The sequence below is a fragment of the Oncorhynchus keta genome, chromosome 10 (genome assembly GCF_023373465.1).
Source record: "Oncorhynchus keta strain PuntledgeMale-10-30-2019 chromosome 10, Oket_V2, whole genome shotgun sequence".
NCBI classification, from domain to species: Eukaryota; Metazoa; Chordata; class Actinopteri; order Salmoniformes; family Salmonidae; genus Oncorhynchus; species Oncorhynchus keta.
Window position 1 is genome coordinate 1262029 of NC_068430.1, and position 24086 is coordinate 1286114.

At 46.4% G+C, this 24086-nt stretch overlaps 1 protein-coding gene across 1 annotated transcript in view; it reads left to right on the forward strand.

Moving 5' to 3' along the window:
- The window catches only part of LOC118381902 (plasma membrane calcium-transporting ATPase 2-like), a 238561-nt gene that overhangs the window by 37956 nt on the left and 176519 nt on the right, over window positions 1-24086 (forward strand).

The following is a 24086-nucleotide window of genomic DNA, read 5'->3' on the forward strand; positions in this document are numbered from 1 at the left end:
TGTGTGTGTGTGTGTGTGTTGTGTGTGTGTGTGTTTTAATGGCTGTGTGTGTTTTAATGGCTGTGTGTGTTTTAATGGCTGTGTGTGTGGGTGGGTGTCAAACACAGCAAGTGTTAAAGAGGTGTTTTGTAACACTGGAGAATATGATATTCCCATATGATGCAGTGCATGACATGTATGAGTTAGAATTAGGTCACTTACACAATGTCTATGATTAAAACGCTGTGTCTATGATTAAAACGCTATGTCTATGATTAAAACGCTATGTCTATGATTAAAACGCTATGTCTATGATTAAAACGCTGTGTCTATGATTAAAACGCTATGTCTATGATTAAAACGCTGTGTCTATGATTAAAACGCTATGTCTATGATTAAAACGCTATGTCTATGATTAAAACGCTGTGTCTATGATTAAAACGCTATGTCTATGATTAAAACGCTATGTCTATGATTAAAACGCTGTGTCTACGATTAAAACGCTGTGTCTATGATTAAAACGCTATGTCTATGATTAAAACGCTATGTCTATGATTAAAACGCTGTGTCTATGATTAAAACGCTATGTCTATGATTAAAACGCTATGTCTATGATTAAAACGCTGTGTCTATGATTAAAACGCTATGTCTGATTAAAACGCTATGTCTATGATTAAAACGCTATGTCTATGATTAAAACGCTATGTCTATGATTAAAACGCTATGTCTACGATTAAAACGCTATGTCTATGATTAAAACGCTGTCTATGATTAAAACGCTATGTCTGATTAAAATGCAATGTCTATGATTAAAACGCTGTGTTAAAACGCTATGTCTATGATTAAAATGTCTATGGCTATGTCTACAATTAAAACGCTATGTCTATGATTAAAACGCTATGTCTATGATTAAAACGCTATGTCTGATTAAAACGCTATGTCTATGATTAAAACGCTATGTCTATGGCTATGTCTACAATTAAAACGCTATGTCTATGATTAAAACGCTATGTCTATGATTAAAACACTATGTCTATGATTAAAACGCTATGTCTATGATTAAAACGCAATGTCTATGATTAAAACGCTGTGTCTATGCTGTGTCTATGATTAAAACGTCTATGATTAAAACGCTATGTCTATGATTAAAACGCTGTGTCTATGATTAAACTATGTCTACGATTAAAAACGCTATGTCTACGATTAAAATGCAATAAATTAAAACGCAATGTCTATGATTAAAACGCTGTGTCTATGATTAAAACGCTATGTCTGATTAAAACGCTATTCTATGATTAAAACGCTATGTCTATGATTAAAACGCTATGTCTATGATTAAAACGCTATGTCTACGATTAAAACGATTAAAAAAACGCTATGTCTATTAAAATGAATTCTAATTAAAACGCAATGTCTATGATTAAAACGCTATGATTAAACGCTATGTCTATGATTAAAACGTCTATGGCTATGTCTACAATTAAAACGCTATGTCTATGATTAAAACGCTGATGATTAAAACGCTATGTCTATTAAACTGATTAAAACGCTATGTCTATGATTAAAATGATTAAAACGCAATGATTAAACTGATTAAAACGATTAAAAAACGCTATGTCTATGATTAAAACGCAGTGTCTATGATTAAAACGCTGTGTCTATGATTAAAACGCTATGTCTATGATTAAAACACTATGTCTACGATTAAAACACTATGTCTATGATTAAAACGCTATGTCTACAATTAAAATGCTATGTCTATGATTAAAACGCTATGTCTATGATTAAAACGCTATGTCTACGACTAAAATGCTATGTCTACGATTAAAACGCTATTTCTATGAGTACAAAACCCCTCAGCCACTAAGTCATTTCAACAAGGACTGAAAATCTGGTTGTGTGCTGAAGTAGTGTAGTCCTAAAACACTGGACAGCAGAAGCAATGTTATATGGAGTATATCATTTCTGTAACTAGAAGCACAGATCCCAGAAAAGCGTTTGAAAAGCCTAAAGATACAGTTATTTAAACATGTCTTAATATAATAATAATAATATAATAATATATGCCATTTAGCAGACGCTTTTATCCAAAGCGACTTACAGTCATGTGTGCATACATTCTACGTATGGGTGGTCCCGGGAATCGAACCCACTACCCTGGCGTTACAAGCGCCATGCTCTACCAACTGAGCTACAGAAGGACCACTTCAAACACAGTACAGCATATCCATCCACTACTACTATGTGTACGACACCATGAGCACTTAAAAACACATTTGAATGACAGTTATGAAATGCCTCCGTGCTGTGGTTAGCCCCTTGCCTGGCGACCTCCGTGCTGTGGTTAACCCCTTGCCTGGCGACCTCCGTGCTGTGGTTAGCCCCTTGCCTGACGACCTCCGTGCTGTGGTTAGCCCCTTGCCTGGCGACCTCCGTGCTGTGGTTAGCCCCTTGCCTGGCGACCTCCGTGCTGTGGTTAGCCCCTTGCCTGGCGACCTCCGTGCTGTGGTTAACCCCTTGCCTGGCGACCTCCGTGCTGTGGTTAACCCCTTGCCTGGCGACCTCCGTGCTGTGGTTAACCCCTTGCCTGGCGACCTCCGTGCTGTGGTTAGCCCCTTGCCTGGCGACCTCCGTGCTGTGGTTAACCCCTTGCCTGGCGACCTCCGTGTTGTGGTTAGCCCCTTGCCTGGCGACCTCCGTGTCTGAGACTGACATCGTCGAAATTGTTTGTGGTGAAGTCAAAAAGAGGGTTGTTGTACAAAACAAAGTCATCAGTATCAAAGCCAATGACGAATTTTCAAAAACACTGCTATACCCAAGTGTGTTCTGGCTCTTGGCCAAACGGTTTCTGGGACCAATCAGACGGTCTAGAAATCATAAGGGACGGATCAGATCCAGACTCATTGCGGAGAGAAGAAACTAATGTCCGTCGGCGTAGCATAACGTTTGGCCGGAGCAAGGACTCTGGGTGGCCAGGCCACTGGTCACTGCCCCCTGTTAGTGAGCAAGGAGTCTGGGTGGCTTTGCCCCCTGTTAGTGTGCAGTGACATTGCTTTCGTTAGACATTTCCAGAGCCAGCCACTTCCTCTCTCTCTCCGTCTCTCTAAATTCAATTCAAAGGACTTTATTGGCATGGGAAACATATGTTTAAATTTTTTATTTTACCTTTATTTAACTAGGCAAGTCAGTTAATTAAGAACAAAATCTTATTTTCAATGATGGCCTAGAAACATTGGGTTAACTGCCTGTTCAGGGGCAGAACGACAAATTTGTACCTTGTCAGCTCGGGGATTTGAACTTTCAACCTTTCTGTTCCTACACTCTAACCACTAGGCTACGCTGCCGCCCCCCACACATTGCCAAAGCAAGTGAAATAGTTTATTTCACTTTTGATTATTATCTATCAGAAATTAACAGTAAACATTACACTCACAAAAGTTTCAAAGGAATATTCAAATATCATGTTATGGCTATATACAGTGTTGTAATCATGTGGCGCAGGTGGTATAGCATGGTGTTTGTAATGCCGGGGTTGTGTGTTCAATTCCCATGGCGAACCAGTATGGAAAAGTACAGAAAATGTGTCTGCACACTACTGTCAGGCACTCTGGATAAAAGCCTCTGCTAATTGACTGAAATGTAAGTAAGAACAGAAATATGGGTTGTATTTACTAGGCAGTAGAGGGGACTAAGCACACACTCCTGGGGAGCCCCTTGTTGAGAGGGTCAGCATTGTGGAGTTGTTGTTGCCTACCCTTACCACCTGGGGCTGGCCAATCAGGAAATCCAGTTGCAGAGAGGGAGGTGTTTTTAGTCCCAGGGTCCTTAACTTAGTGATGAGCTTGGAGAGGACTATAGTGTTGAACGCTGAGCTGTAGTCAATGAACAGCATTCTCACATAGTTACTTCCCCTCTTGTCCAGGTTGGAGTTGGGAGTGAGATTGCATCATCTGTGGATACATTGAGTTGTTTTGCAAATTAGAGTGGGCCTGGGATGATGGTGTTGATTAGTGCCATGACCAGCCTTTTAAAGCACTTCATCATTACATATTTGAGTGCTCCAGGGCGATAATAATTTAGTCAGGTTACCTTTGGTACTCTTGGGAACAGGAACAATGGCTTGAAACACGTTGGGATTACAGACTGGGGCAAGGAGAGTTTGACAATGTCCGTGAAGACACCTGCTAACTGTTAACCTGTTTAAACGTTTTGCTCATATCGGCCACGGAGAGTCGAGATCACACAGTCATCTGGAAAACCAGGGGCTTTCGCGTAAGGCACAGTGTAATATTCCTTGAAGCATAAAAGGTTCTGGAGCATCTCGTGGTCGAGTTTCCCTTTTGTAATCCGTTATCCGTCTGCAAGCCCTGCCACATACGACTAGTGTAGTAGCCGGTGTAATAGAATTACACCTTCTTCCTCTATTGTCCCTTTTGAAGGGTTTGATGTCTCGTTTGGAGTCGTAGTGGGATTTCTTTGTACGCGTCGGATGTCTGTAGACTTTAGCTCAGCACATCTGTTGCCTGTAAATCTATGTTTTTTTGTGGTTTGGATACGTTCTTATAGTCGCTGTGGGGACGACATCGTCTATGCACTTATTGACGAAGCGCGTGACGGTTGTGGGGAACTTCTCAATGTTATGGGATGAGTCCCGGAACAAATCCCAGTTCTGTACTAGCAAAACAGTCTTGTAGCCTCGGGTCTGCTTTCGTCGGACCACTTCCACATTGAACACATCACTGGTACTTCCTGTTTGAGCTTTTGTTTGTAATCAGGAAGCAGAATAATGTAGTCATGGTCAGATTTGCCTAAGGGAGAACGAAGCAGTGCCTTGTGGGTAGAATAAAAGTGGTGTAGAGTTTTAGCGCCCCCCTAGTGGCGCAGGAGACAGGAAGTGAGGTAGGACGGGTTTTATGTCTCACAGGGTGAAAAGTCTCAACCCACCAGAAACGCTACCTCTGGGTGAATAACATGAGGTATTCTATATCAGGTAGAGGTGTACAGTTTACCATGAGGTATTCTATTTCAGGTAGAGGTGTACAGTTTACCATGAGGTATTCTATATCAGGTAGAGGTGTACAGTTTACCATGAGGTATTCTATTTCAGGTAGAGGTGTACAGTTTACCATGAGGTATTCTATATCAGGTAGAGGTCTACAGTTTACCATGAGGTATTCTATATCAGGTAGATTAAAGGGTCTACAGTTTACCATGAGGTATTCTATATCAGGTAGAGGTCTACAGTTTACCATGAGGTATTCTATATCAGGTAGAGGTCTACAGTTTACCATGAGGTATTCTATATCAGGTAGAGTCTACAGTTTACCATGAGGTATTCTATATCAGGTAGAGGTCTACAGTTTACCATGAGGTATTCTATATCAGATAGAGGTCTACAGTTTACCATGAGGTATTCTATATCAGGTAGAGATCTACAGTTTACCATGAGGTATTCTATATCAGGTAGAGATCTACAGTTTACCTGAGGTATTTTCTATATCAGGTAGTTAGATCTACAGTTTTCCCCACCATGAGGTATTCTATATCAAAGAGTTGGAACTAGTAAGATGTTGCCCTTCTCTGTCACAGTTTACCATGAGGTATTCTATATCAGATAGAGGTCTACAGTTTCACGTCATGAGGTGATTGCTATATCATGTTAGAGCTCTACAGTGATTACCATGAGGTATTCTATATATAGGTAGAGATGCTAGTATAGCATGTTGTCTACAGCTCTTACTCCACCAGGTATTGCTATATATGTTGTCACGAGCAAACCAGTGATAGATCTAGAGCATTTGTCCTTCAAATCCACCAGTGAAGATGCAGAGCACATCACTTGTTATTTAAGTGATAAAAAGCATGTTGTCTTCTCCACCTTTCCAGTGATAGATGCTATAATGGTCCTGCCTCCAGGTCTCAGCTCCCACCAAAATGCTATAGCATGTTGTCCTGTCCTCCAGCTCTCAGCTAAATGATAGATGAAAGTGTTGTCAGCTCTCAGCTATAGCAAAGTTGAGTTGTCCTGAACTAGTAAGATGTTGCATGTTGTCTGTCAGCTCTCAGCTACTCCACCAGTGATAGATGCTAGAGCATGTTGTCCTGTCCTCCAGCTCTCAGCTACTCCACCAGTGATAGATGCTATATAGCATGTTGTCACGTCCTCCAGCTCTCAGCTACTCCACCAGTGATAGATGCTATATAGCATGTTGTCACGTCCTCCAGCTCTCAGCTACTCCACCAGTGATAGATGCTATATAGCATGTTGTCACCTGTCCTCCAGCTCCTCCAGCTCTCAGCTACTCCCACCAGTGATAGATGCTATATAGCATGTTGTCACGTCCTCCAGCCTCCAGCTCTCAGCTACTCCACCAGTGATAGATGCTATAGCATGTTGTCACGTCCTCCAGCTCTCAGCTACTCCACCAGTGATAGATGCAATATAGCATGTTGTCACGTCCTCCAGCTCTCAGCTACTCCACCAGTGATAGATGCTATATAGCATGTTGTCACGTCCTCCAGCTCTCAGCTACTCCACCAGTGATAGATGCTATATAGCATGTTGTCACGTCCTCCAGCTCTCAGCTACTCCACCAGTGATAGATGCTATATAGCATGTTGTCACGTCCTCCAGCTCTCAGCTACTCCACCAGTGATAGATGCTATATAGCATGTTGTCACGTCCTCCAGCTCTCAGCTACTCCACCAGTGATAGATGCTATATAGCATGTTGTCACGTCCTCCAGCTCTCAGCTACTCCACCAGTGATAGATGCTATATAGCATGTTGTCACGTCCTCCAGCTCTCAGCTACTCCACCAGTGATAGATGCTATATAGCATGTTGTCACGTCCTCCAGCTCTCAGCTACTCCACCAGTGATAGATGCTATAGCATGTTGTCACGTCCTCCAGCTCTCAGCTACTCCACCTGTGATAGATGCTATATAGCATGTTGTCACGTCCTCCAGCTCTCAGCTACTCCACCAGTGATAGATGCTATATAGCATGTTGTCACGTCCTCCAGCTCTCAGCTACTCCACCAGTGATAGATGCTATATAGCATGTTGTCAGCTACTCCACCAGTGATAGATGCCATCCAGCTCTCAGCTACTCCACCAGTGATAGATGCTATATAGCATGTTGTCACGTCCTCCAGCTCTCAGCTACTCCACCTGTGATAGATGCTATATAGCATGTTGTCACGTCCTCCAGCTCTCAGCTACTCCACCAGTGATAGATGCTATAGCATGTTGTCACGTCCTCCAGCTCTCAGCTACTCCACCAGTGATAGATGCTATAGCATGTTGTCACGTCCTCCAGCTCTCAGCTACTCCACCAGTGATAGATGCAATATAGCATGTTGTCACGTCCTCCAGCTCTCAGCTACTCCACCAGTGATAGATGCTATATAGCATGTTGTCACGTCCTCCAGCTCTCAGCTACTCCACCAGTGATAGATGCTATAGCATGTTGTCACGTCCTCCAGCTCTCAGCTACTCCACCTGTGATAGATGCTATATAGCATGTTGTCACGTCCTCCAGCTCTCAGCTACTCCACCAGTGATAGATGCTATAGCATGTTGTCACGTCCTCCAGCTCTCAGCTACTCCACCAGTGATAGATGCTATAGCATGTTGTCACGTCCTCCAGCTCTCAGCTACTCCACCAGTGATAGATGCAATATAGCATGTTGTCACGTCCTCCAGCTCTCAGCTACTCCACCAGTGATAGATGCTATATAGCATGTTGTCACGTCCTCCAGCTCTCAGCTACTCCACCAGTGATAGATGCTATATAGCATGTTGTCACGTCCTCCAGCTCTCAGCTACTCCACCAGTGATAGATGCTATATAGCATGTTGTCACGTCCTCTAGCTCTCAGCTACTCCACCAGTGATAGATGCTATAAAGCATGTTGTCCTGTCCTCTAGCTCTCAGCTACTCCACCAGTGATAGATGCTATAAAGCATGTTGTCACGTCCTCTAGCTCTCAGCTACTCCACCAGTGATAGATGCTATATAGCATGTTGTCACATCCTCTAGCTCTCAGCTACTCCACCTGTGTGGTGTATGTTTGTGTTTGTGGTTAGCAGGCCCTGTATGTGGTGGTGATGTTATTCCATTAAGCCATATGTTGTGACCACAGAAATATGATCTGGGTTATTCTCAATCTGTCAACATGCTTGGTCTCAATTGGGTCCTGACTGCTTTTTCTAGTGTATCCCTTAGTACTGAGACCTAGTAGGTCTGCCCTCCAGCCCCCCAGCTCACCCCAGCCCAGCTCATCCCCCCCAGCTCATCCCACCCCAGTTCACCCCAGCTCAGCCCACCCCAGCTCACCCCACCCCAGCCCAGTTCACCCCAGCCCAGCTCATCCCAGCCCAGTTCACCCCAGCCCACCCCACCCCAGTTCACCCCAGCTCACCCCACCCCAGCTCACCCCACCCCAGTTCACCCCAGCCCAGCTCAGCTCACCCCACCCCAGCCCAGCTCACCCCACCCCAGCCCAGATCACCCCAGCCCAGCTCAGCTCACCCCACCCCAGTACACCCCACCCCAGCCCAGATCACCCCACCCCAGCCCAGATCACCCCAGCCCAGCTCATCCCAGCCCAGCTCACCCCACCCCAGTTCACCCACCCCAGCTCACCCCACCCCAGTTCACCCACCCCAGCTCACCCCACCCCACCCCAGTTCACCCACCCCAGTTCACCCACCCCACCCCAGCTCACCCCAGCCCAGTTCACCCAGTCCAGCTCACCCCACCACTTAGAAAAAGGGTTTCAAACGTGTTTTCCGGCTGTCCCCATAGGATAACCATTTTTGGTTTCAGATAGAATCTTTTTGGATTCTAACCTAGAACCATTTTTTGTTTCAGATAGAATCTTTTTGGATTCTAACCTAGAACCATTTTTGGTTCCAGGTAGAATCTTTTTGGATTCTACCTAGAACCAAAAAAAGGGTTCTTTAAAGGCTTTTCCTATGAGGACAGCCGGTGAACCCTTTTAGCTTCTAGATAGCACCTTTTTTTTATCTAAGAGTGTAGCACCACACACACCTGTCCCACTTAAGATAACCACATATACTGTATAACCATCACAGTGCTTCAGACTGGTCTCATAGACTCCACGTAACATAGTAATCGAGTAACCGGGACTTATTTTTCAGTCTCATTACTGAAATCTATTTTCCTGTCTCATTACTGAAATCTATTTTCCTTGACCAAAATTGTATATTTTTATACCTTTGTCTGGGGATTTTTTTTTAATCCACAACTGTTTTAGAGGTCTAATGTCCTCCCTAGTTAACTAGTTTGTTGTCTTGTTTTATTAAATCAGAAGTTATTATCCTGGGTGACCTAAATTACTGTTGGGGAAATTCAGGCTTCAGACACCTAAAAGATGTGTAATGATCTGACCCAGCTGGTGACTACGTTTACATGGCCCAACCTTAAAGACCCTTCAAAGTCAACTCTGATTCATCTTATTTTAACAAATACCCCGGAGAAATATGTTTCTACTTGAGGTCGACCGATTATGATTTTTCAATGCCGATACCGATATCGATTATTGGAGGACCAAAAAAAGCTGATACCAATAAAAAAAAATGTTGTTGTTGTAATAATAATAAAATAATAAAAAATAAAATAATTATTATTTGTAATAATGATAATTACAACAATACTGAATGAACATTTATTTTAACTTAATATAATACATCATTAAAATCAATTTAGCCTCAAATAAATAATTAAACATGTTCAATTTGGTTTAAATAATGCAAAAACAAAGTGTTGGAGAAGAAAGTAAAAGTGCAATATGTGCCATGTCAGAAAGATAACGTTTCAGTTCCTTGCTCAGAACATGAGAACATATGAAAGCTGGTGGTTCCTTTTAACATGAGTCTTCAATATTCCCAGGTAAGAGGTTTTAGGTTGTAGTTATTATAGGACTATTTCTCTCTATACCATTTGTATTTCATATACCTTTGACTATTAGATGTTCTTATAGGCACTTTAGTATTGCCAGTGTAACAGTATAGCTTCCGTCCCTCTCCTCGCTCCTACCTGGGCTCGAACCAGGAACACATCGACAACAGCCACCATCGAAGCAGTGTTACCCATGCAGAGCAAGGGGAACAACCACTCCAAGTCTCAGAGCGAGTGACGTTTGAAAAGATATTAGCGCGCACCCCGCTAACTAGCTAGCCATTTCACATCGGTTGAAGTCATAAACAGCTCAATGCTTGAAGCAAAGCGAAGAGCTGCTGGCATACGCAGTAATGTGCTGTTTGAATGAATGCTTATGAGCCTGCTGGTGCCTACCATCGCTCAGTCAGACTGCTCTATCAAATCATTAATTATAACATAATAACACACAGAAATGCGAGCCTTAGGTCATTAATATGGGCGAATCCAGAAACTATCATCCCGAAAACAAAATGTTTATTCTTTCAGTGAAATACGGAAGGAACCGTTCTGTATTTTATCTAATGGGTGGCATCCATCAGTCTAAACATTCCTGTTACACACAACCTTCAATGTTATGTCATAATTACATAAATTCCTGGCAAATTAGTTCGCAATGAGCCAGGCGGCCCAAACTGCTGCATATACCCTGACTCTGCGTGCAATGAACGCAAGAGAAGTGACACAATTTCACCTGGTTAATATTGCCTGCTAACCTGGATTTCTTTTAGCTAAATATGCAGGTTTAAAAAATATCTACTTCTGTGTATTGATTTTAAGAAAGGCATGGGTGTTTATGGTTAGGTACACGTTGGAGCAACGATACGCACCGCATCGATTATATGCAACGCAGGACACGCTAGATAACCTAGTAATATCATCAACCATGTGTAGTTAACTAGTGATTATGATTGATTGATTTTTATAAGATAAGTTTAATGCTAGCTAGCAACTTACCTTGGCTCCTTATTGCATTCGTTTAACAGGCAGGCTCCTCGTGGAGTGCAATGAGAGGTAGGTGGTTAGAGTGTTGGACTAGTTAAACGTAAGGTTGCAAGATTGAATTCCTGAGCTGACAAGGTACAAATCTGTCGTTCTGCCCCTGAACAAGGCAGTTAACCCATCGTTCCTAGGCCGTCATCACTAGAGGTAATCAGTTTGTTGTGGGGGTGTCAGTGAGAAGACAAGACAATAGAAGGGATTCATTGGCTGCTAAAAGTTCTACAGTTTGACGATGATGTGGGCAGTTTCCTTAGTGGAAGTCTGTTTCTTTGTTATTACTGTGTCTATTTCCCTCCCTCCCTCTGTTCCCCCACCGTCTGTCATCCTGTCTCTTCACACCTCCCTCCCTCTCCCTGTCTCTCCCTCCCTCTCTTTGTCTCTCCCTCTCTCCATCCCTCCATCTCTCTGTCTCTCCCTTTCTCCATCCCTCCATCTCTCCCTCTGTCTCTTCACACCTCCCCTCTGTCTCTCTGTCCCTCCATCCCTCCCTCCTCTGCTCTCCTTTTCTATTTCTGGTTGATGGCCTTCTACATTTCACCGGAGAACACATCCTACATTAAACAGACTATTTCCTTTGGACTGTGACGTACGTCCCAGCCTAGAGCCCTACATCACAGCCTAGAACCCTACATCCCAGCCTAGAACATTACATCCCAGCCTAGAGCCCTACATCCCAGCCTAGAACCCTACATCCCAGCCTAGAACATTACATTCCAGCCTAGAGCCCTACATCCCAGCCTAGAGCCCTACATCCCAGCCTAGAACCCTACATCCCAGCCTAGAACCCTACATCCCAGCCTAGAACACTACATCCCAGCCTAGAACCCTACATCCCAGCCTAGAACATTACATCCCAGCCTAGAACATTACATCCCAGCCTAGAGCCCTATATCCCAGCCTAGAGCCCTACATCCCAGCCTAGAACCCTATATCCCAGCCTAGAACCCTATATCCCAGCCTAGAGCCCTACATCCCAGCCTAGAACCCTACATCCCAGCCTAGAACCCTACATCCCAGCCTAGAGCCCTACATCCCAGCCTAGAACCCTATATCCCAGCCTAGAACCCTATATCCCAGCCTAGAGCCCTATATCCCAGCCTAGAGCCCTACATCCCAGCCTAGAACCCTATATCCCAGCCTAGAACCCTATATCCCAGCCTAGAGCCCTATATCCCAGCCTAGAGCCCTACATCCCAGCCTAGAACCCTATATCCCAGCCTAGAACCCTATATCCCAGCCTAGAGCCCTATATCCCAGCCTAGAGCCCTACATCCCAGCCTAGAACCCTATATCCCAGCCTAGAGCCCTACATCCCGGCCTAGAACCCTACATCCCAGCCTAGAACCCTATACCCCAGCCTAGAGCCCTATATCCCAGCCTAGAGCCCTACATCCCAGCCTAGAGCCCTACATCCCAGCCTAGAACCCTATATCCCAGCCTAGAACCCTATATCCCAGCCTAGAACCCTATATCTCAGCCTAGAGAGAGAGAGAGAGACTAGATGAGGATCAAGATGAACACAGAAAGAGAGACCCCTGCATGTAGGCTAGACTAGTGCGTGGCTGGCAGGTCTCATATAGTGTGTTGTACAGTGTGGTGGCATAGAGTGTGTTGGACAGTGTGGTGGCATATAGTGTGGTGGACAGTGTGGTGGCATATAGTGTGTTGGACAGTGTGGTGGACAGTGTGGTGGCATAGAGTGTGTTGGACAGTGTGGTGGACAGTGTGGTGGCATAGAGTGTGTTGGACAGTGTGGTGGACAGTGTGTTGGACAGTGGTAGCATAGAGTGTGGTGGACAGTGTGGTGGACAGTGTGGTGGACAGTGTGGTGGACAGTGTGGTGGACAGTGTGGTGGACAGTGTGGTGGACAGTGTGTTGGACAGTGGTAGCATAGAGTGTGGTGGACAGTGTGGTGGACAGTGTGTTGGACAGTGTGGTGGACAGTGTGGTGGACAGTGGTAGCATATAGTGTGTTGGACAGTGTGTTGGACAGTGTGTTGGACAGTGTGGTGGACAGTGTGGTGGCATAGAGTGTGGTGGACAGTGTGGTGGACAGTGTGGTGGACAGTGTGTTGGACAGTGTGGTGGCATATAGTGTGGTGGACAGTGTGGTGGACAGTGTGTTGGACAGTGTGGTGGCATAGAGTGTGTTGGACAGTGTGGTGGACAGTGTGTTGGACAGTGTGGTGGACATTGTGGTGGCATATAGTGTGTTGGACAGTGTGGTGGACAGTGTGTTGGACAGTGTGGTGGCAGAGAGTGTGGTGGACAGTGTGGTGGCATAGAGTGTGGTGGACAGTGTGTTGGACAGTGTGGTGGACAGTGTGGTGGCATAGAGTGTGGTGGACAGTGTGTTGGACAGTGTGTTGGTGTGGTGGACAGTGTGGTGGACAGTGTGTTGGACAGTGTGTTGGACAGTGTGGTGGACAGTGTGGTGGCATAGAGTGTGGTGGACAGTGTGTTGGACAGTGTGTTGGATAGTGTGGTGGACAGTGTGGTGGACAGTGTGGTGGACAGTGTGTTGGACAGTGTGGTGGACAGTGTGGTGGACAGTGTGTTGGACAGTGTGGTGGACAGTGTGGTGGACAGTGTGGTGACATATAGTGTGGTGGACAGTGTGGTGGACAGTGTGGTGGACAGTATACATTGTGTGTGGTGGACAGTGTGGTGGACAGTGTGTTGGACAGTGTGGTGGACAGTGTGGTGGACAGTGTGGTGGACAGTGTGTTGTGGTGGACAGTGTGTTGGACAGTGTGTTGGACAGTGTGGTGGACAGTGTGGTGGACAGTGTGTGTTGGACAGTGTGGTGGACAGTGTGGTGGACAGTGTGTTGGACAGTGTGGTGGACAGTGTGGTGGACAGTGTGGTGGACAGTGTGGTGGACAGTGTGGTGGACAGTGTGTTGGACAGTGTGGTGGACAGTGTGGTGGACAGTGTGGTGGACAGTGTGGTGGACAGTGTGGTGGACAGTGTGGTGGACAGTGTGGTGGACAGTGTGTTGGACAGTGTGGTGGACAGTGTGGTGGACAGTGTGGTGACATATAGTGTGGTGGACAGTGTGGTGGACAGTGTGGTGGCATATAGTGTGGTGGACAGTGTGGTGGACAGTGTGGTGGACAGTGTGGTGGACAGTGTGGTGGCACAGTGTGGTGGACAGTGTGGTGACAGTGTGGTGGACAGTGTGGTGGACAGTGTGGTGGCATAGGACAGTGTGGTGGACAGTGTGGTGGCATAGTGTGGTGGACAGTGTGGTGGACAGTGTGTTGGACAGTGTGTGGCATAGAGTGTGGTGGACAGTGTGTGTGGTGGCACAGTGTGGTGGACAGTGTGGTGGCATAGAGTGTGGTGGACAGTGTGTTGGACAGTGTGGTGGCATAGAGTGTGGTGGACAGTGTGGTGGACAGTGTGGTGACAGTGTGTTGGACAGTGTGTGGACAGTGTGGTGGACAGTGTGGTGGACAGTGTGGTGGACAGTGTGTTGGACAGTGTGGTGACATATAGTGTGGTGGACAGTGTGGTGGACAGTGTGGTGGACAGTGTGGTGGACAGTGTGGTGGACAGTGTGGTGGACAGTGTGGTGGACAGTGTGGTGGACAGTGTGTTGGACAGTGTGGTGACATATAGTGTGGTGGACAGTTTGGTGGACATTGTAGTGGACAGTGTGGTGGACAGTGTGTTGGACAGTGTGGTGGACAGTGTGTTGGACAGTGTGGTGGACAGTGTGGTGGACAGTGTGGTGACGTATAGTGTGGTGGACAGTGTGGTGGACAGTGTGGTGGACAGTGTGGTGACAGTGTGGTGGACAGTGTGGTGGACAGTGGTGGACAGTGTGGTGGACAGTGTGGTGGACAGTGTGGTGACTTATAGTGTGGTGGACAGTGTGGTGGACAGTGTGGTGGACAGTGTGGTGGCACAGAGTGTTTTGTAGGCGTTGACAGGTGGAAGGCGCAGTGTGAAGTATGACAGCTGATTCATCGCCTTCCGTCTCCCTGTGATGTATGTGCAGTGTGGTGAGCAGGTCTGAGCTGGCGCTGGGTGGTTCTCAGCCGCCAATTACAGTCACGACTACAGTACAGACGTCTAAGGAGCTGCCTGGCTGAGTTAACAGCAGGGATGATGTCTGCTGTGTAGTGGAGAAATGGAGAGGAGAGGGGGGAGGGGAGGGGGGGCAGGAAAGGAGAGCAGAGGACAAGGGGAGAGACGGGAGAGGAGAAGGGGAGAGGAGAAGAGAAGGGAGAGACGGGAGAGGAGAAGAGAAGGGAGAAGAGAAGGGAGAGGAGAAGGGGAGAGATGGAAGAGGAGAAGGGGAGAGACGGGAGAGGAGAAGAGAAGGGAGAGGAGAAGGGGAGAGACGGGAGAGGAGAGGAGAAGGGGAGAGACGGGAGAGGAGAAGAGAAGGGAGAGGAGAAGGGGAGAGACGGGAGAGGAGAAGAGAAGGGAGAGGAGAAGGGGAGAGACGGGAGAGGAGAAGGGGAGAGAAGGGAGAGGAGAAGGGGAGAGACGGGAGAGGAGAGGAGAAGGGGAGAGACGGGAGAGGAGAGGAGAAGGGGAGAGACGGGAGAGGAGAAGAGAAGGGAGAGAGGAGAAGGGGAGAGACGGGAGAGGAGAGGAGAAGGGGAGAGACGGGAGAGAAGAAGAGAAGGGAGAGGAGAAGGGGAGAGACGGGAGAGGAGAGGAGAAGGGGAGAGACGGGAGAGGAGAAGAGAAGGGAGAGGAGAAGGTGAGAGACGGGAGAAGAGAAGGGAGAGGAGAAGGGGAGAGACGGGAGAGGAGAGGAGAAGGGGAGAGACGGGAGAGGAGAAGGGGAGAGAAGGGAGAGGAGAAGGGGAGAGACGGGAGAGGAGAGGAGAAGGGGAGAGACGGGAGAGGAGAGGAGAGAGGGGAGAGGAGAAGGGGAGAGAAGGAGAGGAGAAGGGGAGAGACTGGAGAGGAGAAGGGGAGAGGAGAGGAGGAGAGGAGAAGGGGAGAACGGAGAGGAGAAGGGGGGAGAGATGGAAGAGGAGAGGAGAAGGGGAGAGAAGGGGAGAGGAGAGGAGAAGGGGAGAGACGGGAGAGGAGAAGGGGAGAGACGGGAGAGGAGAAGGGGAGAGAAGGGAGAGGAGAAGGGGAGAGACGGGAGAGGAGAAGGGGAGAGAAGGGAGAGGAGAAGGGGAGAGAAGGGAGAGGAGAAGGGGAGAGAGGGAGAGGAGAAGGGGAGAGACGGGAGAGGAGAAGGGAGAGAGAAGGGGAGAGGAGAAGAGAAGGGAGAGATGGAAGAGGAGAGGAGAAGGGGAGAGGGGAAGGAGAGAGAAGGGAGAGGAGGGGAGAGACGGGAGAGGAGAGGAGAAGGGGAGAGACGGGAGAGGAGAGGAGAAGGGGAGAGACGGGAGAGGAGAAGGGGAGAGAAGGGAGAGGAGAGGAGAAGGGGAGAGACGGGAGAGGAGAAGGGGAGAGACGGGAGAGGAGAGGAGAAGGGGAGAGACGGGAGAGGAGAGGAGAAGGGGAGAGAAGGGAGAGGAGAAGGGAGAGACGGGAGAGACGGGAGAGGAGAAGGGGAGAGACGGGAGAGGAGAGGGGAGAGAGGGGAGAGAAGGGAGAGGAGAGGAGAAGGGGAGAGAAGGGAGAGGAGAAGGGGAGAGACGGGAGAGGAGAGGAGAAGGGGAGAGACGGGAGAGGAGAAGGGGAGAGACGGGAGAGGAGAAGGGGAGAGACGGGAGAAGAAGGGGAGAGATGGGAGAGGAGAAGAGATGGGAGAGGAGAAGGGGAGAGACGGGAGAGGAGAAGAGAGGAGAAGGGGAGAGACGGGAGAGGAGAGGGGAGAATGGGAGAGACGGGAGAGGAGAAGAGAAGGGAGAGGAGAAGGGAAGAGGGAGAGGAGAAGGGGAGAGACTGGAGAGGAGAAGAGAAGGGGAGAGATGGAAGAGGAGAGGAGAAGGGGAGAGAAGGGAGAAGGAGAGACGGGAGAGGAGAAGGAGAGACAGGAGAGGAGAAGGGGAGAGAAGGGAGAGGAGAGAGAAGGGAAGAGGAGAAGGGGAGAGATGGAAGAGGAGAGGAGAGAGGGGAGAGATGGAAGAGGAGAGGAGAAGGGGAGAGAAGGGAGAGGAGAGAGGAGAGAGGAGAAGGGGAGAGATGGAAGAGGAGAGGAGAAGGGAAGAGACGGGAGGGGAGAGAAGGGAGAGGAGATAAGGGAGAGGAGAAGGGGAGAGACGGGAGAGGAGAGGGGGAGAGACGGGAGAGGAGAGGAGAAGGGGAGAGATGGGAGAGGAGAGGAGAAGGGGAGAGACGGAAGAGGAGAGGAGAAGGGGAGAGATGGAAGGGAGAGGAGAAGGGGGAGAAGGGGAGAGAAGGGAGAGGAGATAGGGAGAGGAGAAGGGGAGAGAAGGGAGAGGAGAAGGGGAGAGACGGGAGAGGAGAGGAGAAGGGGAGAGATGGAAGAGGAGAGGAGAAGGGAAGAGATGGAAGAGGAGAGGAGAAGGGGAGAGACGGGAGAGGAGAGGAGAGGGGGAGAAGGGGAGAGACGGGGAGAGACAGGAGAGGAAAAGGGGAGAGAAGGGAGAGGAGATACGGGAGAGGAGAAGGGGAGAGACGGGAGAGGAGAAGGGGAGAGACGGGAGAGGAGAGGGGGAGAGACGGGAGAGGAGAAGGGGAGAGACGGGAGAGGAGAGGAGAGGGGGAGAGACAGGAGAGGAGAAGGGGAGAGACGGGAGAGGAGAGGGGGAGTATAATAAAATTAAATTAATTTTGCCACATGCTTGGTAAACAACCTGTGTAGACTAACAGTGAAATGCTTCCTGACGGGCCCTTCCCTTACTATCAGTGGAAGGGTTCCTGACTGGCCCTTCCCTTACTATCAGTGGAAGGGTTCCTGACTGGCCCTTCCCTTACTATCAGTGGAAGGGTTCCTGACGGGCCCTTCCCTTACTATCAGTGGAAGGGTTCCTGACTGGCCCTTCCCTTACTATCAGTGGAAGGGTTCCTGACGGGCCCTTCCCTTACTATCAGTGGAAGGGTTCCTGACCGGCCCTTCCCTTACTATCAGTGGAAGGGTTCCTGACTGGCCCTTCCCTTACTATCAGTGGAAGGGTTCCTGACTGGCCCTTCCCTTACTATCAGTGGAAGGGTTCCTGACTGGCCCTTCCCTTACTATCAGTGGAAGGGTTCCTGACTGGCCCTTCCCTTACTATCAGTGGAAGGGTTCCTGACGGGCCCTTCCCTTACTATCAGTGGAAGGGTTCCTGACTGGCCCTTCCCTTACTATCAGTGGAAGGGTTCCTGACGGGCCCTTCCCTACTATCAGTGGAAGGGTTCCTGACTGGCCCTTCCCTTACTATCAGTGGAAGGGTTCCTGACGGGCCCTTCCCTTACTATCAGTGGAAGGGTTCCTGACTGGCCCTTCCCTTACTATCAGTAGAAGGGTTCCTGACGGGCCCTTCCCTTACTATCAGTAGAAGGGTTCCTGACTGGCCCTTCCCTTACTATCAGTGGAAGGGTTCCTGACGGGCCCTTCCCTTACTATCAGTGGAAGGGTTCCTGACCGGCCCTTCCCTTACTATCAGTGGAAGGGTTCCTGACCGGCCCTTCCCTTACTATCAGTGGAAGGGTTCCTGACGGGCCCTTCCCTTACTATCAGTAGAAGGGTTCCTGACCTTCCTTACTATCAGTGGAAGGGTTCCTGACGGGCCCTTCCCTTACTATCAGTGGAAGGGTTCCTGACTGGCCCTTCCCTTACTATCAGTGGAAGGGTTCCTGACTGGCCCTTCCCTTACTATCAGTGGAAGGGTTCCTGACCGGCCCTTCCCTTACTATCAGTGGAAGGGTTCCTGACTGGCCCTTCCCTTACTATCAGTGGAAGGGTTCCTGACGGGCCCTTCCCTTACTATCAGTGGAAGGGTTCCTGACTGGCCCTTCCCTTACTATCAGTGGAAGGGTTCCTGACGGGCCCTTCCCTTACTATCAGTGGAAGGGTTCCTGACTGGCCCTTCCCTTACTATCAGTGGAAGGGTTCCTGACGGGCCCTTCCCTTACTATCAGTAGAAGGGTTCCTGACTGGCCCTTCCCTTACTATCAGTGGAAGGGTTCCTGACTGGCCCTTCCCTTACTATCAGTGGAAGGGTTCCTGACCGGCCCTTCCCTTACTATCAGTGGAAGGGTTCCTGACTGGCCCTTCCCTTACTATCAGTGGAAGGGTTCCTGGCTGGCCCTTCCCTTACTATCAGTGGAAGGGAAGGGTTCCTGACCGGCCCTTCCCTTACTATCAGTGGAAGGGTTCCTGACTGGCCCTTCCCTTACTATCAGTAGAAGGGTTCCAGGGCCCTTCCCTTAACAGTGGAAGGGTTCCTGATTCCCTTACTATCAGTAGAAGGGTTCCTGACTGGCCCTTCCCTTACTATCAGTGGAAGGGTTCCTGACCAGGCCCTTCCCTTACTATCAGTGGAAGGGTTATTCCCTTACTATCAGTGGAAGGGTTCCTGACTGGCCCTTCCCTTACTATCAGTGGAAGGGTTCCTGACGGGCCCTTCCCTTACTATCAGTAGAAGGGTTCCTGTCAGGCCCTTCCCTTACTATCAGTGGAAGGGTTCCTGACTGGCCCTTCCCTTACTATCAGTAGAAGGGTTCCTGACTGGCCCTTCCCTTACTATCAGTAGAAGGGTTCCTGTCAGGCCCTTCCCTTACTATCAGTAGAAGGGTTCACTGGCCCTTCCCTTACTATCAGTGGAAGGGTTCCTGACCGGCCCTTCCCTTACTATCAGTGGAAGGGTTCCTGACTGGCCCTTCCCTTACTATCAGTGGAAGGGTTCCTGGCTGGTCGAAATAGTGACGACTATATACAGGAAGTACCAGGTAATAACATGGTTATATACAGGGAGGTAATAACATGGTTATATACAGGGAGGTAATAACATGGTTATATACAGGGAGTACCAGGTAATAACATGACTATATACAGGGAGTTTAAGGTAATAACATGGCTATATACAGGGAGTACCAGGTAATAACATGGTTATATACAGGGAGTACCAGGTAATAACATGGTTATATACAGGAGTACCAGGTAATAACATGGCTATATACACGGAGTACCAGGTAATAACATGGTTATATACAGGAGTACCAGGTAATAACATGGCTATATACAGGAGGTAATAACATGGTTATATACAGGGAGTACCAGGTAATAACATGGTTATATACAGGAAGTACCAGGTAATAACATGGCTCTATACAGGAAGTACCAGGTAATAACATGGTTATATACAGGGAGTACCAGGTAATAACATGGTTATATACAGGAGTACCAGGTAATAACATGGCTATATACAGGAGTACCAGGTAATAACATGGTTATATACAGGGAGTACCAGGTAATAACATGGCTATATACAGGGAGTACCAGGTAATAACATGGTTATATACAGGGAGTACCAGGTAATAACATGGCTATATACAGGGAGTACCAGGTAATAACATGGCTTTATACAGGAGTACCAGGTAATAACATGGTTATATACAGGAGTACCAGGTAATAACATGGTTATATACAGGGAGTACCAGGTAATAACATGGCTATATACAGGAAGTACCAGGTAATAACATGGCTATATACAGGGAGTACCAGGTAATAACATGGTTATATACAGGGAGTACCAGGTAATAACATGGCTATATACAGGGAGGTAATAACATGGTTATATACAGGGAGTACCAGGTAATAACATGGTTATATACAGGAAGTACCAGGTAATAACATGGCTCTATACAGGAAGTACCAGGTAATAACATGGTTATATACAGGAGTACCAGGTAATAACATGGCTATATACAGGAGGTAATAACATGGCTATATACAGGAGTACCAGGTAATAACATGGCTATATACAGGAGTACCAGGTAATAACATGGCTATATACAGGAGTACCAGGTAATAACATGGCTATATACAGGGAGGTAATAACATGGCTATATACAGGAGTACCAGGTAATACCATGGTTATATACAGGAGTACCAGGTAATAACATGGCTATATACAGGGAGTACCAGGTAATAACATGGCTATATACAGGGAGGTAATAACATGGTTATATACAGGGAGGTAATAACATGGTTATATACAGGGAGGTAATAACATGGTTATATACAGGGAGTACCAGGTAATAACATGACTATATACAGGGAGTTTAAGGTAATAACATGGCTATATACAGGGAGTACCAGGTAATAACATGGTTATATACAGGGAGTACCAGGTAATAACATGGTTATATACAGGGAGTACCAAGTAATAACATGGTTACATACAGGGAGTACCAGGTAATAACATGGTTATATACAGGGAGTACCAGGTAATAACATGGTTATATACAGGGAGGTAATAACATGGCTATATACAGGGAGTACCAGGTAATAACATGGTTATATACAGGGAGTACCAGGTAATAACATGGTTATATACAGGGAGGTAATAACATGGCTATATACAGGGAGTACCAGGTAATAACATGGTTATATACAGGAGTACCATGTAATAACATGGTTATATACAGGGAGTACCAGGTTAATAACATGGTTATATACAGGAGTACCAGGTAATAACATGGTTATATACAGGGAGTACCAGGTAATAACATGGTTATATACAGGAAGTACCAGGTAATAACATGGTTATATACAGGAAGTACCAGGTAATAACATGGTTATATACAGGGAGTACCAGGTAATAACATGGTTATATACAGGGAGTACCAGGTAATAACATGGTTATATACAGGGAGTACCAGGTAATAACATGGTTATATACAGGGAGGTAATAACATGGCTCTATACAGGAAGTACCAGGTAATAACATGGTTATATACAGGAAGTACCAGGTAATAACATGGCTATATACAGGGAGTACCAGGTAATAACATGGTTATATACAGGAAGTACCAGGTAATAACATGGTTATATACAGGAAGTACCAGGTAATAACATGGTTATATACAGGAAGTACCAGGTAATAACATGGTTATATACAGGGAGGTAATAACATGGCTCTATACAGGAAGTACCAGGTAATAACATGGCTATATACAGGGAGTACCAGGTAATAACATGGCTATATACAGGGAGTACCAGGTAATAACATGGTTATATACAGGGAGTACTAGGTAATAACATGGCTGTATACAGGTACCAGGTAATAACATGGCTGTATACAGGGAGTACCAGGTAATAACGTGACTATATACAGGAAGTACCAGGTAATAACATGGCTATATACAGGGAGTACCAGGTAATAACATGGTTATATACAGGGAGTACCAGGTAATAACATGGCTATATACAGGGAGTATCAGGTAATAACATGGTTATATACAGGAAGTACCAGGTAATAACATGGCTATATACAGGGAGTACCAGGTAATAACATGGTTATATACAGGAAGTACCAGGTAACTACATGGCTGGGATGGACCTTTGTTTGATGTAATAAACTTAGTTTCTTCCCCACATTCAGACACATGGTTGTCAAGAGTGGTGGATATGAAAAACAAGCATTAAAACAATTATACAAAGCTAAATAGATGTTTTAAAGAAGGTCATACCAATGATAATTTTGCTATTGGCTATTTGGTTTTGAATTACAAGACCCCTTGAAGTATAAAAATAAAATGCCGTACCAGTCAAAAGTTCAAGGGTCATTCAAGGGTTTTTATTTATTTGTACAATTTTCTACATTGTAGAATAACAGTGAAGCTGGTTGAGAGAATGCCTAAGAGTGTGCAGAGCTGTCATCAAGGCAAGGGGAGGCTACTTTTTAAGAATCTCAAATATGAAATATATTTTGATTTGTTAAACACTTTTTTTGATTCCATATGTGTTATTTCCTCGTTTTGATGTCTTCGCTATTATTCTACAATGTAGAAAAGAGTACAAATAAATAAAAACATTGGAATGAGTAGGTGTGTCCAAACTTTTGACTGCTACTGTTTAAAATAATATTTGATTAAAAAAAATGTCCTTACTGCTATTAGCCAATAGAAACATTGAATAACAGATAGTCCTTACTGCTATTAGCCAATAGAAACACATTGAATAACAGATAGTCCTTACTGCTATTAGCCAATAGAAACACATTGAATAACAGACAGTCTAAAAGGTATAAAAGGGAAGTTTGTTATCTGAGAGATTTATTTATTTAAAAAAACATGTATTTACTGTGTTATTTTTGTCAATATACACACTCCGCTACACATTTCATTAATATTGTTTTACTGTTACCGCGGGGCCTTCAGACGGCCTTCAGACAAGTGAGAGCTGTGGGTGTCCTCGAGAAAAACAATGGACATGTGTTCGTGAGAGTCTCAGCTTTCCACAGTAGGATCATATATTAGCTTTACACATATTAGTGTATTTAACCAGGTTGAGAACACCTTTATTTAACCAGGTAGGCTAGTTGAGAACACCTTTATTTAACCAGGTAGGCTAGTTGAGAACACCTTTATTTAACCAGGTAGGCTAGTTGAGAACACCTGTATTTAACCAGGTAGGCTAGTTGAGAACACCTTTATTTAACCAGGTAGGCTAGTTGAGAACACCTTTATTTAACCAGGTAGGCTAGTTGAGAACACCTTTATTTAACCAGGTAGGCTAGTTGAGAACACCTTTATTTAACCAGGTAGGCTAGTTGAGAACACCTTTATTTAACCAGGTAGGCTAGTTGAGAACACCTTTATTTAACCAGGTAGGCTAGTTGAGAACACCTTTATTTAACCAGGTAGGCTAGTTGAGAACACCTTTATTTAACCAGGTAGGCTAGTTGAGAACACCTGTATTTAACCAGGTAGGCTAGTTGAGAACACCTGTATTTAACCAGGTAGGCCAGTTGAGAACACCTTTATTTAACCAGGTAGGCTAGTTGAGAACACCTTTATTTAACCAGGTAGGCTAGTTGAGAACACCTTTATTTAACCAGGTAGGCTAGTTGAGAACACCTTTATTTAACCAGGTAGGCTAGTTGAGAACACCTTTATTTAACCAGGTAGGCTAGTTGAGAACACCTTTATTTAACCAGGTAGGCTAGTTGAGAACACCTTTATTTAACCAGGTAGGCTAGTTGAGAACACCTTTATTTAACCAGGTAGGCCAGTTGAGAACACCTTTATTTAACCAGGTAGGC